The 16,619-nt window shown below is 42.0% G+C and overlaps 1 protein-coding gene across 3 annotated transcripts in view; it reads right to left on the reverse strand.

Moving 5' to 3' along the window:
• The window catches only part of MAGI2 (membrane associated guanylate kinase, WW and PDZ domain containing 2), a gene marked incomplete at its 3' end in the record, with an annotated part of 1,345,444 nt that overhangs the window by 14,763 nt on the left and 1,314,062 nt on the right, over positions 1-16,619 (reverse strand). The gene's annotated exons all lie outside the window — the stretch shown is intronic.

Genomic DNA, 16,619 nt, shown 5'->3' on the forward strand with positions numbered 1-16,619 from the left:
GGGCTGGCGTAGTCACCCGGAGCCACTACTGACAGGACAGTCCGGCTGAGGAGACAGGAGCCCTATCTGTCTGCGGGAAGAGGAGCCCGCAGCTAGCGGGGGAACAGGTGTCAAACTCCAGTCCTGGTACTCGGCATGAACCCAGGCAGGTCACTTCACCATTCTAGCCTCAATTGCTCAGGGAAATGGGATACAGACTTGGGGAGGGATATCTGCCCTGCTTCCCTCCCAAGGTTGTGATCAAATGAAATAATCTGTATGAATGTTTATATACATGCCAGCCATTAAATAGTTAAATCCAATTTTAAAAATGGGCAAAAGAGGGTACCAGAGATGATATCTGAATAGCAAATGTGCACAGAAAAAGATGCTCAACATCACTAATAGCAAAATGCCAATTAAAACTACAACGAAGGACGCCTGGCTGGCTCAGTCAGTTAAGCGACTGCCTTCAGCTCAGGGCATGGTTGTGGGGTCCTGGGATGGAGCCCCGCGTCAGGCCCCCTGCTCAGCGGGGAGTCTGCTTCTCCCTCTGCCTGCCATAGTCCCTGCGTGTGCACTCTTTCTCTTTTTCTCTCTGACAAATAAACAGAATCTTTAAAAAAATAAAAATAAAACTATAATGAGATACTGCTACACATCTACCAATATGGCTAAAGTAAAAACCAAACCAAACCAAAACAACAACCTGAAAATAAAGGGGCAGGACGCAGAGCCACTGAAACTCTCATTTGTTTTTGGAAATGAGACGTGGAACACCCACTTGGGAAAACAGATTGGCAGTTTCTTAAAAAGTGAAACATTTAGTGACCACAACTCCAGCATCCCACTTCAAAGTTATCTACACAAGGGAAAGAAAGACTGACGTTCACACAAAAACCTATATGTGGGTTTCTACAGTGGCTTTATTCTGACTCACCAGAAACTGGAAACCACCAAATGTCCCTCAGGTGGTGAACGGATGAACACGCGGGGGCGGGAAGGACGGTGCTCAGCCACGGAACAGAATAAACTAGTTACCCACCCAACAGCACGAGGGAATCTCAGCCAGCCCATGCCGAGCAAAAGAAGTCAGGTCCAAGACGTTACATTCTGCATGATCCCCTTTATGCGACATTCTCAAATAGACACAAGTAAAGGGGCAGAAAACTGATCAGTGGTTTCCAGGGGCTGGGGTGGGAAGAGGCTTGACCACATGGAGAATAGGAAATTTGGGAAGATTATGGGATTGTACTGTATCTTGATTATGGTAGTGATTATATAGCTATGGGTTTTTCAGAACGGGTAGAACTGTACACTGAAAAGGGTGAATTTTACTGTATGTAAATTATACCTCAGTTGTAAAATGTGAAAAAAATAACAGTGCCGATAAGCCGTTTTTAAGCCTGGTGTGAAAAAGGCTTTTTACAGTGGTTACACCTTGGCAAATACCGTTCCCACCACTAGTTTGCTTAGTAACCTCCCTGCCTCCCTAAACATGGCTATAAGTCTTAGCCCAGAGAAACTGATAATGAATTCCGAGTTCACAGAGCTAGAAGAATCTGAATTGAATGGGTTTTACACTAATCTTTAGAAAGCATCTTTAATCTTAAAGCTTTTCTAGACTCGTGCACTTCATCACACAAGTACAGCCCTGTCTGAAGTGACAGCAGAAAGAGGGCTGGGAATCTTCAATCGTAAGGCACCTATCTCATGGGAGGAATGATTGAAACTGGTAATAACCACCTCTTGCCAAAGACAGAAGAAATGGAAACGAGCCACTCGGAGGATTCCCCTGCTCTCCAGCCACAGGTTGCCTCTGGGGTACCCAGACAAGATCTCGTTCACACTCCCGTCATCTGCTTCTATAAGCCATTCATGGGCAAGACTAGGCATCAGATTAACCAGCCTCTGGACTGAGGCCCCACAAGCGACGTGCCCCTAGGTCCCCCATCAAAATGTCCCTGGGGCACAAAGTCCCTTTTTAACAATTCTGGCTCTTTCTTCCTTTTTTTTTTTTTTTAATTGAAATTCAATTAGCCAACACATAGTACATCATTAGTTTCAGGTTTAGAGTTCAATAATCATCAGTTGCATATAACACTCAGTGCTCATCACATCATGTGCCCTCCTTAATACCCATCACCCAGTTACCCCATCTCCTTGCCATACACACACACACACACACACACACACACACACACACACACACACATTCTCTCCAGCAACGTTTGTTTCCTAGAGTGAAGAGTAATGCTGGCTCTTTAAAAAGAAAATGAATTAGTGGAAGCAAAGCTCTTGTGTCTGGAGGCATCCATGTTGTTGTAATCATATTCCATCAATTGTTTTTTTTCCTGTATCCAGTTTTATTTCTCGAAACACTGTCCTCTCATCCATCTCTCTCTCTCTCTATGATGGGACCGAAGAGCCAGCAGCTCTAGCTATCCTTTTTTTCCCTTTGACAAGAACTTACTGGGGTGCCTGGGTGGCTCAGTGAGTTAAGCCTCTGCCTTCTGCTTGGGTTGTGCTCTTGGGGTCCTGGGATCGAGCCCTGCATCTGGCTCTCTGCTCGGTGGGGAGCCTGCTTCCCCCTTTCCCTCTGCCTGCCTCTCTGCCTGCTTGTGATCTCTCTCTCTGTTAAATAAATAAATAAAATCTTAAAAAAAAAAAAAGACACCTTACTGATTTCTGATCACAAAATACAGGGAAGTGGCAAGGGCAATGCCTAGAACCTCGTGGGTGTAGGTCTCCCCAGCCTGCACATGACTATGAATACCCTTGTGCCACACCAGGTTCATACTCCCCCACAGACACCTTCCTACATTCCAACAGCTGCAGTGGGTAGTACACGACCACATGAGAAGTTTCAAACAGATGTCCCATTCACAACACAGGGTTCACCTCCAATGATGGGTTTCTAGCTCACTTTTGCAGATACCAAAACTGAAGGAACTGGTTGTTCCTATGCTTGATTTTCTAAAGTAGGTCATAGACAATTTATGCCTTCATGGATCTTAGAGATGTGTAAAGTAACTTTTTAATAGGCAAAGGGTTGATATCCAAGATCTATAAAGAACTTCTCAAACTCAGTACCCAAAAAACAAATAATCAAGTCAAAATGGGCAGATGACATGAACAGACACTTCTCCAAAGACATAAAAATGGCTAACAGACACATGAAAAAGTGTTCATCAGCATTAGCCATCAGGGAAATTAAAATCAAAACCACATTGAGATACCACCTTACACCAGTTAGTGTGGCAAAAATTAACAAGACAAGAAAGAACAAATGTTGGAGAGTATGTGGAGAAAGGGGAACACTCTTACACTGCTGGTGGGAATGCAAGTTGATACAACCACTCAGAAAACAGTATGGAGGTTCCTCAAAAAATTAAAAAATAGAGTTACACTATGACCCAGCAATTGCACAACTGGGTATTTACCCTAAAGATACAGATGTAGTGAAAAGGGCCATATAGCCCCTCCTCTTCCCCTCCCCTCCCCTCCCCTCTCCCCTTCCCCCCTCCCCTTCCCCCTCCCCTTCCCCCCTCCCCTTCCCCCCTCCCCTTAGAAAAAAAAAAAAAAAAAAAAAGGGCCATATACACCCCAATGTTCATAGCAACAATGTCCACAGTAGCTAAACTGTATAAAGAGCCAAAATGTCCTTCAACAGATGAATGGATAAAGAAGATGTGGTCCATATATCCAATGGAATAATACTCAGCCATCAGAAAGGATGAACACCCAACTTCTGCATCAACATGAATGGGACTGGAGGAGATCATGCTGAGTGAAATAAGTCAAGTGGAGAAAGTCAATTACCATATAGTTTCACCTATTTGTGAAACATAAGGAATAGCATGGATGACATTAGCAGAGGAAGGGAAAAATGGAAGGGCGGGGGGGAACCAGAGCAGGAGACAAACCATGAGAGACTGTGGACTTCAAGAAACAAACTGAGGGTTTTAGAGGCGAGGGAGGTGGGGGGATGGGTGAGCCTGGTGATGGGTATTAAGGAGGCACGGATTGCATGGAGCACTGGGTGTTACATGCAAACAATGAATCATGGGACACTATATCAAAAACTAATGATGTGGGGGAGAAGATGGTGGAGGAGTAGGAGACCTAAATATTGTCATCCCAGGAGTTCAGCTAGATAGTTATCTAACCATTCTGAACACCTACAAACCCAACAGGACATCAAAGAAAAGAATAGCAGTAATTCTACGAACAGAAAAGAGATCACCTACTGGAAGGTAGGACATGCAGAGAAGTGAATCCAAGGCAATATACCAGAAGAGAGACCTCGGGGGGACGGGCCGGCCCCCAGCAAGTGGTGGAGCAGCAGAGCACAAAAGTGGAAACTTTAGAAGTCTGCTCCACTGAGGGACGTCACTCCAGAGGCTAAGCAGGGGTGGGAGGGTGAGGGGGTGGAGCCCTCGCAGGAACAGTGTGGTCTCAGGACCCTCAGAGTCACAGAAAGACCAGGGGTGTCTGAGTGTGGCAGAGCTGCCAAGTATCAGAGTGGGGAAGCCAGCTGCTGAGACTGAGCTAAGGAGTGGGCTCTCAGCTTGGGGTTACCGTAAACAATGATCCAAGGCACAGTTGGACCACTGCTCTTTGAGTAGGGACCCCACATGTGGCAGATCTGGGGAGACTCACTTTCCTCCTATGGGAGGAATCGGCTTGGTTTGGAGACTCCAAATGGGGATGTGCGCCAGAGACAGAAACGCTCGGTCCCAGGCCAGGTGAGCCCAGAGTGTGGCCGGAGACCATGGAGATGGGAGTGATTAAGCACTTTTCTCTGAGGGTGGACTGAGGAGTGCAGTCCTGAGCTCTCAGCAACTCTGGGCCGGAAATTGGGAGGCTACCATTTTCATTCCAGGGCTCTACACAAAGCATTCAGGGAACAAAAGCTCCCAAGAGGGAACCTGAGCAGATTACTTAGCCGGGCCCCTGGCAAGGGTGGTACAATTACGCCTCAGGCCAAGACAATTCAGAATCACTACAACAGTCCCCTCCCCTAGAAGGTCAACAAGAACATCCAGCTAAGCCCAAGTTCACTGATCAATGTGAACTGTGGAATTCCAGAGCTAGGGGACAGCAACACATAGAATTCATGGCTTTTGGGGCACCTGGGTGGCTCAATGGGTTAAGCCTCTGCCTTCGGCTCAGGTCATGCTCTCAGGGTCCTGGGATCGAGCCCCACATCGGGCTCTCTGCTCAGCAGGGAGCCTGCCTCCTCTTCTCTCTCTGCCTGCCTCTCTGCCTGCTTGTGATCTCTGTCTGTCAAATAAATAAATAAAATCTTAAAAAAAAAAAAAAAGAATTCATGGTTTTTTCCCCATGATTTTTTAGTCTTTCAAAGTTAATTTTATTTTTTTCTTATTCCATTTTTTATTAATTTTTCCTCTTTCCTATTTTAACCTTTTTAAACTATTTTATCTTATCAATACCTTTTTAAAAAATCTTTTAAAATTTTCATTGTCATAGTCATATTCTATCCCTTCATTGTATTTAACATTTTTTTTTTTTTTGTATACACATAGATTTTTCTTTCTTTAAATTTTGGGATACGTTTTCTTTTTAAAATTAACATATAATGTATTATTTGTTTCAGGGGTACAGGTCTGTGAATCATCAGTCTTACACAGTTCACAGCACTCACCATAGCATATATCTTCCCCAATGTCCATCACCCAGCCATCCTATCCTTCCCTGTTCCACCAACCCTTAGTTTGTTTCCTGAGATTAAGAGTCTCTTATGGCTTGTGTCCCTTCCTGGTCCCATCTTGTTTCATTTTTTTTCTCTCCCTTCTCCCATGACATCCCCCACCCCCCAGCCCTGCCTCTCAAATTCCTCATAGCAGAGAGGTCATATGATAATTGTCTTTCTCTGATTGACTTATGTTGCTTAGCAAAACATCTTCTAGTTCCATCCATGTTGTTGCAAATGGCAAGATTTGGGGTTTTTTGATGGCTGCATAGTGCTATACAGTCACTTCTAACAGATCAAAATATACCCCAAATCTAGCACATGGCTATGTTGTAGTCTCCAGCCTGGTCACATTCTTTCCTCTATTTTTTTTTTTCTTTCTTTCTTTTTACAACCAGCTTATTTTCTCAATTCCTTTTTTAGTATCTTTTAAAATGTTCATCTTTACAGTGATATTCCATCCCTTCATTTTGTATACCCTTATTTTTGTATATATATAAGTTTTACTTTCTTTAAAACTTTGGGATGCAGTCTCTTCTGACAGACCAAATACAGACCCAAAATCTAACAGACCAAAATACACCCAAAATCAAGTGTGTGGCTCTGTTCTATTCACCAGTCTAATTTTATATATATATATATAAAATATTTTTTATATATAATATTATTTATTTAATATTATATTTAATATTAATATATTAATATATTATATATTTATAATATATATTATAGATTCTAATATATCATATATTATATTAATATTAATATTATTTATTATTATTTATCTATTATATTAAGATTATAATTATATAATTATATTATATTATTATAATAAATATTATTTATTACATATTTATTATATATTTTATATATTATAAATATATAAATATATTTAATTTAAATAAATATATTTTAAATATATTTAATAATTTATAGATTTATAATAATTTATATTTAATAATTATTAGTAATGATTTTTAATAACTATATAAATTAAATATATATTTTAATAAATATATAAATTAAATATATTTAATTAAAAATATATATATATTTCTTCTCCCTTCTCCCCCTTCTCCCCCTCATTTCAGGTCTCTTCTGATTTGCTTAGTGTATATTTTTCTGGGGTCAATTCTACCCCTTTAGTATTTGGTTCTTTTATTCATCTATTCTTAAATTTTTAAAAAAGATTTTATTTATTTATTTGAGAGAGAGAGAGAGAGCATGAGAGGAGAGAGGGTCAGAGGGAGAAGCAGACTCCCTGCTGAGCAGGAAGCCTGATGCAGAACTCAATCCCAGGACACCAGGATCATGATCTGAAGTGAAGGCAGTTGCTTAACCAACTGAGCCACCTAGGCACTCCTCATTCACCTATTCTTATCTGTATAAAATGACAAGGCAGAAAAACTTGCCTCAGAGAAAAGGAACAAGGGGCAGTACCAACAGCTAGGGACCTAACCGATACAGACATTAGTAAGATATCAGAACTAGAGTTCAGAGTGACGATTATCAAGGTGCTAGCTGGGCTTGAAAAGAGCAAGAAACATATGAGAGAATCCCTTTCTGGATAAATAAAAGAAATAGTATCTAACCAAATTGGTCAAAAAAGCTACTAATGAGGTGTAATAAAAATTGGAGGCTCTTACTGCTAGGAAAAATTAGGCAAAAGAGAGAATTAGTGATATAGAAGACCAAATGATGGAGAATAAAGAAGCTGAGAAAAAGAGAGACAACAACTACTGGATCATGAGGGGAGAATTCGAGAGATAAGTGATAACATAAGACGAAACAATATTAAAATAATTGGGACCCCAGAAGAAGAATAAGAAAGGGGGGGGCGGGCAGAAGGTATACTGGAACAAATTATAACAGAGAATTTCCCTAATTTGGTGAAGAGAACAATCATCAAAATCCAGGAGGCACAGAGAACCCCCCTCAAAATCAATAAAAATAGGTCAACACCCTTCATCTAACAGTAAAACTTACAAGTTTCAGAGACAAAGAGAAAATCCTTAAAGCAGCTTGGGACAAGAGGTCTGTAACCTACAATGGTAGAGATTGTTAGAAGACCTATCAACAGAGACCCGGCAGGCCAGAAAGGACTGGTATAATATATTCAGAGCACTAAATGAGAAAAATATGCAGCCAAGAATACTATATCCAGCTAGGCTGTCACTGAAAATAGAAGGAGAGACAAAAAAAGCTTCCAGGAAAAACAAAAACTAAAAGAATTTGCAAACACCAAACCAGCCCTACAAGAAATATTGAAAGGGGTCCTCTAAGCAAAGAGAGAGCCTAAAAGTAACAGACCAAAGAAGAACAGAGACAATATACAGTAATAGTCACCTTACAGGCAATACAATAGCACTAAATTCATATCTTTCAATAGTTACCCTGAATGTAAATGGGCTAAATGCCCCAATCAAAAGACACAGGGTATCAGAATGGATTAAAAAAACAAACAAACAAACACACCATTAATATGCTGTCTACAAGAAACTCATTTTAGACCCAAAGACACCTGCAGATTTAAAGTGAGGGGATGGAAAATCATTTACCATGTTAATGGACATCAAAAGAAAGCTGGGGTGGCAATCGTTATATTAGACAAATTAGATTTTAAGCCAAAGATTATACTAACAGATAAGGAAGGACACTACATCATACTTAAAGGGTCTGTCCAACAAGAAGATCTAACCATTTTAAATATCTATGCCCCTAACATGGGAGCAGCCAACCATATAAACCAATTAATAACAAAATCAAAGAAACACATTGAAAGTAATAGTAGGGGAATATGACACCCCCCTCACTGAAATGGACAGATCACTTAAGCAAAAGATCAACAAGGAAATAAAGGCCTTAAATGACACACTGGACCAGGTGGACATCACAGATATATTCAGAACATGCCATCCCAAAGCAACAGAATACACATTCTTATCTACTGCATATGGAACATTCTCCAGAATAGATCACATTTTGGGTCACAAATCAGGTCTCAACCAGTACCAAAAGATTAGGATCATTCCCTGCATATTTTCAGACCACAGTGCTTTGAAACTAGAACTCAACCACAAGAGGAAAGTTGGAGAGAACTCCAATACATGGAGGCCAAAGAGTACCCTACTAAAGAAAGAATGGGTCAACCAGGAAATTAAAGAATTTAAAAAGTTCATGGGAACAAATGAAAATGAAAACACAACTGTTCAAAATCTTTGAGATACAGCAAAGGCAGTCCTAAGAGGAAAGTATATAGCAATACAAGACTTTCTCAAGAAACAAGAAAGGTCTCAAGTACACAACCTAACCCTACACCTAAAGGAGCTGGAGAAAGAACAACAAAGAAAGCCTAAACCCAGCAGGAGAAGAGAAATAATAAAGATCAGAGCAGAAACCAATGAAATAGAAACCAAAAGAACAGTAGAACAAATCAACTAAACTAGGACTGGTTCTTTGAAAGAAGTAATAAGATGGATAAACCCCTGGCCAGAGTTATCCATAAAGAAAAAGAACCCAAATTAATAAAATCATGAATGAAAGAGGAGAGATCACACCCAACACCAAAGAAATGCAAACAATTATAAGAACATATTATGAGCAACTATGCACCAGCAAGTTAGACAATCTGGAAGAAATGGATGCATTTCTAGAGACATATAAACTACCAAAACTGAAACAGGAAGAAATAGAAAACCTGAACAGACCCATAAACAGTAAGGAGATTGAAGCAATCGTCAAAAATCTCCAACAAGAGCCCAGGGCCAGACGGCTTCCCAGGGGAATTCTACCAAGCATTTAAAGAAGAATGAATACCTATTCTCCTGAAACTGTTCCAAAAAATAGAAATGGAAGGAAAACTTCCAAACTCATTTTATGAGGCCAGCATTACCTTGATCCCAAAACCAGACAAAGACCCCACCAAAAAGGAGAATTACAGACCAATATCCTTGATGAACATGGATGCAAAAATTCTCACCAAAACACTAGCCAACAGGATCCAACAGTACATTAAAAGGATTATTCACCATGACAAAGGGGATTTATTTCTGGGCTGCTAGGTTGGGTCAACATCCACAAATCAATCAATGTGATATAATACATTAATAAAAGAAAGAACAAGAACCATATATTACCATACAATAGATACAGAAAAAGCACTTGATAAAGTACAGCATCCTTTCTTGATCAAAACTCTTCACAGTGTAGGGATTGAGGGTACATACCTCGATATCATCAAAGCCATCTATGAAAAACCCACAGCAAATATCATTCTCAATGGGGACAAACTGGGAGCTTTTCCCCTAAAGTCAGGAACACGACATGGCTGTCCACTATCACCAATGCTATTCAACAGAGTACTAGAAGTCCTAGCCTCAGCAATCAGACAGCAAAAAGAAATAAAAAGCATCCAAATTGGCAAAGAAGTAGTCAAACTCTCACTCTTTGCAGAATATATGATACTTTATGTGGAAAACCCAAGAGACTTCAAAACGGCTAGAACTCCTACAGGAATTCAGTAAAGTGTCAGGATATAAAATCAATGCACAGAAATAAGTTGTATTTCTATATACCAACAGCAAGACAGAAGAAAGAGAAATTAAGGAGTCAATCCCATTTACAATTGCACTCAAAACCGTAAGATACCTAAGAATAAATCTAACCAAAGAGGCAAAGTATCTGTACTCAGAAAACTATAAAGTACTCATGAAAGAAATTGAGGAAGACATAAAGAAATGGAAAAATGTTCCATGCTCATGGATTGGAAGGACAAATTTTGTGAAAATGTCTATGCTACCTAGAGAAATCTACACATTTTCTTTCTAAAGATTTTATTTATTTACTTGACAGAGAGATACACAGCAAGAGAGGGAACACAAGCAGGGGGAAGGAGAGAGAGAAGCAGGCTTCCTGCTGAGCAGGGAGCCAGATATGGGGCTCAATCTCAGGCTCCTGGGATCATGACCTAAGCTGAAGGCAGATGTTTAACAACTTGTCACCCAGGTGCCCCTACAGCAATCTACACATTTAATCCAAACTCTATCAAAATGCCATCAACTTTTTCCCACAGAAATGGAACAAATAATTGTAAAATTTATATGGAACTAGAAAAGACCCCGAATAGCCAGAGGAATGTTGAAAAAGAAAACCAAAACTGGCTGCATCACAATTCCAGACTTCAAGCTCTATTACAAAGCTGTCATCATCAAGACAGTATGGTACTCACACAAAAACAGACACATAGATCAATGGAACGGAATACAGAGCCCAGAAATGGGCCCTCAACTCTATGGTCAACTAATCTTTGACAAGGCAGGAAAGAATGTCCAGTGGAAGAAAGATAGTCTCTTCAACAAATGATGTTGGGAAAATTGGACAGCCACATGCAGAAGAATGAAACTGGACCACTTCTTTCACCACACACAAAAATAGACTCAAAATGGATGGTAGACCTCAATGTGAGACAGGTATCCATCAAAATCCTTGAGGAGAATACAGGTAGCAACATCTTGGACCTCAGCCACAGCAGATGTTTCTTCCTAGAAACATCGCCAAAGGCAAGGGAAGCAAGGGCAAAAATGAACTGCTGGGACTTCATCAAGATCAAAAGCTTTTGCACAGCAAAGGGAACAGTTAACAAAACCAAAAGACAACTGAGAGAATGGGAGAAGATATTTGCAAATGACATATCAGATAAAGAGCTAGTATCCAAAATCTATAAAGAACTTATCAAACTCAACACCCAAAGAACAAAGAAACCCATCAAGAAATGGGCAGAAGATAACGAACAGACATTTCAGCAAAGAAGACATCCAAATGGCCAACAGACACATAAAAACATGCTCAACAGCACTTGGCATCAGGGAAATCCAAATCATAACCACAGTGAGATATCCCCTCACACCAGTCAGAATGTCTGAAATTAGCGAGTTAGGAAATGATAGATGCTGGTGAGGATGTGGACAAAGGGGAACCCTTCTACACTGTTGGTGGGAATGCAAGCTGGTACAGCCACTGGAAAACAGTATGGAGGTCCCTCAAAAAGTTGAAAATAGAACTACCCTATGACCCAGCAATTGCACTAGTGGGTATTTACCCCAAGGACACAAATGTAGTGATCCAAAGGGGCACATGCACCTGAATGTTTACAGCAGCAATGTCCCCAATAGCCAAACAACTATGGAAAGAACCTAGATGCCCATCAACAGATAAATGGATAAAGAAGAGGTGGTCTATCTATCTATCTATAGATAGATAGATATACATATACATACATACATACATATACATACACACACAATGGAATACTATGCAGCTATCAAAAGAAATGAAATCTTGCCATTTGCAACGATGTGAATGGAACCAGAGGGTATTACGCTGAGGGAAATAAGTCAATCAGAGAGAGACAATTCTCTTATGATCTCTCTGATATGAGGAATTTGAGAGGCAGGGCAGGGGGTCATGGCGGGAAGGGAGGGAAAAAAAATGAAACAAGATAGGACCGGGAAGGGACAAACCATAAGAGACTACCAAGCTCAGGAAAAAAACCTGAGGGTTGCTGGGTTGGGGGTGGGGGGTAGGGATAGGTGGCTGGGTGATGGACATTGGGGAGGGTATGTGCTATGGTGAGTGCTGTGAATTGTGTAAGACTGATGAATCACAGACCTGTACCCCTGAAACAAATAATACAAATAAAAAAATTTCTTATATGTTAGTAAGAAAACCAAAAAAGTAATAATGTACTATATGGTGACTAACATAATATAGTAAAAAAAATAAAAAATGAAAGAAGACCTTAATTAGTATTGACTTAAGTCCTTTTTGTGTCCCCAGCCATCTACGCCCCTACACCTCTGGTACCTGGATGGTAGCCCTTGGGTTCCCCACCTCCCAGGGTGGTGATAGAGAAAGGGCAGGTCAGGCCAAGCATGAGGAATAAACAATCTTTAACGTGTTCACACTGGGAATCCTTGGGCATTAAGGATCTCTGTATATTGGTTAAATTCCTTCTCCATGTTATTTACGGTTTGTTTCTGGAACCTCATGAGCTGTTTTAATGGATCTTGGCCTTCTCCGTCCTCTTCCCCTCCAGGGTGTCTGTCAACTGTTGGTACCTCCAGCCAATGCTGTGAGCCAGGCATCCCAGGTGGACAAACTCTCACTAAGGAGGAGACACACAGCCTTGAGGGTGGCAGTAACCACCAACTACTTTTTCTTGTCGGAGGGTGGTGGGGTCTTCTCCAATACCCTGAAGAGGTCAGGGCAGCCTGGCCTCACTTAGTCTGTTGGGCAGCATGTCTCTACTGTTCACCCTGTTCACCTACTGTGTTCACCCTGTTCACCTGTGTTCACCTACTGTGTTCACCCTGTTCACCTACTGTGGTAGGGGCCACAGGACCAGTTGGTGTTCATCCACTTGCTAAGGAAGGCCAGGGATTTTAACTTGTTTCTGTAGAAATCGCCAGAAACATTCATTGCCCTAACAGTGCCCCATCGCCACCTTCCAGCCCAGTAGTAACTGCTTGGCAATGATGGGCCATGATGGGTTCCTGGAGGTCATATGGCACCAGAACCGCCTTTCTTGCCATTTTGTGCAGATGCTTGGGGAAACCTCTTTTTATTTTTCATTCAACAAACATTTACTGAGCACCTACTACTTTTCTTATACAGATCTGTGCACTGAAAATACACCTGTGAGATTCATGGGCCTTACTATCATAGTGAAAGAGACAGAAAATTAGTATACAAATTGGTAATAATAAGTCTGATGTGGGTCAGTACTACCCAAGAAAATACGGTAAGGCAGGGAGATGGAGAGAAACGCGGGCTGCTGTTCAGATAAGGCAGTCAGGAAGGCCTAGATGATGAGCTGACACTGAGTGGGCACTTGAATGCCGAGCAGCAAGTCAGGGGGGCAAAGATGGAACACGAGCAAAGGGAGGCCTCAACGTGTTGCAGGAATGTTAAGTTGGATCGGGAGGCAGAAGGGGGCAAGGGTGAGATCGAACAGGGCTTCAGGAAGGTTTTTGAATTTTATTCTAAGTATTTTGGAGGCCACTGGATGAGCTTATGCAGGGGAATATTTTAGAAGGCCAACGTGGCTTCTGTATGCAGAACGGACTGCAGGAGGAAGCAAGACCCCAGTCAGGAGGCTACCGCGGTCGCCCAGACAGGAGCTGTTGGTGTCCTAGGTGAGGCAGGCGGCGAGAAGGGGCCGGATTCAGGATGTGGTTTGAAGATAGGCTAAGATGGACCTGCTGGTGGACTGGATACAGGGTGTGAGTCGAAGAGAACAGGCAAGGGGGACCTGAGGTCTTCTTGTGTATTTTTCATCAGATGATGTGCTGTCAGGCAGGCATGTGCTACGCACTGGAGATGTGAACATGAACAAGACACAACTAAGGGCCTCAGAGAACTCCTCGTGCGCAGCTTCAGAGCTCTCGACTTCCAGATGCAAGTACGGGGTGCTGTGCGGTGGGCACGCACGGGAACAGACCGTCCTCTGTTTGGGACATGGAGATGGTTTTAGTTTAAAGGGAGCATAGATGCAGAAAGTATAGAAGAGTATTTCAGCAAGTGGGATCAACAAGAGATGTATCTCGGGGAGTGGAAGAAGAGAAGGCTGGGAGAGCAGGTTGGGGAGACCTTCACCCAAAAGACCTAAAAGTGGGGAAGCTTTGAAGCAGGACAGTGATCAGGGTGATCCTCATCCTGATCCAACAGGTGAGTCACCACTGATATCAACAAGGAAATTACACATGATTTAAAACTAATTCGATCGGTTTTGCTTCCATCAGATTCTTTTATAAAGAAATGAAACTCCCTTTTCTCTCATTGGTATTGGCAAACAGAAGCACGGTCACTCTTCGGGCGGAGAAATGCTATTATTAGTCTTGTTGTTCATGAATATTTATCGAACATCTACTCTGTGCCAAGCACTGTGTCGACTGCTGGGAATTCAGCATGTACGAGATGACATTCCTGCCCTTACAGAGCTTGTTCTAGGAGACAGATACAGAACCAATGATTTCAAATGTGATGTATCATCAAAAGAAACTTAAGAAAAGCAAAGGGTGTTACAGAAGCATTTAACGGGGCGCTAACCTCATTTAGGAGTTCAGGGATGCTCCCCGAGGAAACGGTCTTGAAGTGAAGACTAGATTGATTAAAATTTTAGTAGCAGCAGCAATGTCATCCCCTATTTCTTCAGTAATGAGCCTTTTTTTTTCAAGTGGTTGCTTCTCTTCTGCTTTGAACCATGCCCAGCTCTCACCTAGCTTGAAGAGAACAAAAACCCCAAATCTCTCACTTTCACATGCCCCAAACAAAACTTGACATTATGTTCCAGAGTGAGCCACACAATTCGGACTTCCCTGCCCTCAGAAATTCACACGCTCATTCCCGTGTTCAGGTTCCGGGCTGTGGACGTGGCACTGGAGGGGACGCGAGAGAGACCGTGCAGTTGAAACCCAGCCCATGAGCTGTCGTGTGACGGGAGACGAAACCATGATGAGTTTTCTCGTCTGAAGGACACACGCAGGCCTGCGGAGTCCATTCAGCAGGTGCTGGAGACTCAGTGGAGGGTTCAAGCCTGACCTTGTAATGTCAGGATTCATGAACATGGGAGGCAGGAAAGAGTATGAAAGTCCAGAGCTGAGGCGGCACGGATTTTCATCTCAGCTTTACCACTGACCAGCTGCGAAGCTTTGGGCAAACCGCTCAACTTTTCTGAGCCCAAACAACACATTATCTGCCTCAGACATCTGTTATGAAAATAAAAATTGCCCACACTTGTGTAAAAGTTAAGTGAGCACCTACCCCAGTTTTGGGCACATAGCAAGCACTTGTAAATAATCAAGACATACAAATGGCTCACAGACACATGAGAAAATGTTCATCATCATCAGCCAGCAGGGAGATTCAAATCAAAACCACATTGAGATTCCACCTTACACCAGTTAGAACGGCCCAAATCAACAAGACGGTAAACAAGTGTTGGAGAGGATGTGGAGAGAGGGGAACCCTCTTACACTGTTGGTGGGAATAGAGGTTGGTGCAGCCACTTTGGAAAACAGTGTGGAGATTCCTTGAGAAATGAAAAATAGAGCTACCCTACGACCCTGCAATTGCACTAGTGGGTATTTACCCCAAAGATATAGAGGTAGTGAAAAGAAGGGCCATCTGTACCCCAATGTTCATAGCAGCAATGGCCACAGTCACCAAACTGTGGAAAGAGCCAAGATGCCCTTCAACGGATGAATGGATAAGGAAGATGTGGTCCATATATATTATGGAGTATTATGCCTCCATCAGAAAGGATGAATACCCAACTTTTGTATCAACATGGACAGGACTGGAGGAGATTATGCTGAGTGAAATAAGTCAAGCAGAGAGAGTCCATTATCATATGGTTTCACTTACTTGTGGAGCATAAGGAATAAAGTGGAGGACATTAAGTGAGTTGGGGGAAATCGGAGGGGGAGACAAACCATGAGAGACTGTGGACTCTGAGAAACTAACTGAGAGTTGTGGAGGGGAATGGGGTGGGGGGTTGGGTGAGCCTGGTGGTGGGTATTAAGGAGGTCACGTACTGCATGGAGCACTGGGTGTGGTGCATAAACAATGAATCGTGGAACACTGAAAAAAAAAATTACAAAAAAAATCATGACAATGGTAAAACAAAACAAAGCAAATACTAACACCACTAAAGTTCACTCAGCACTTACTCTTACTGCTAAGTGCTGTGCGTGCATTCTGTCCTTTAAATGTCACAACAAACCACCTGAGAAAGGACTAGAGCCCAGGAGGCCTCCAGATAAAAAGAGCTGTCACAAAATTTAAAAAAAAAAAAAAAAAGCTGTCACGGAGGCAAGCAGAGGCTGGGCCAACTTGTCGGCACCGTGTGCACCTGGCCCGGCTGGGG

This window comes from Martes martes (assembly GCF_963455335.1).
Source record: "Martes martes genome assembly, chromosome: 11".
NCBI lineage: Eukaryota > Metazoa > Chordata > Mammalia > Carnivora > Mustelidae > Martes > Martes martes.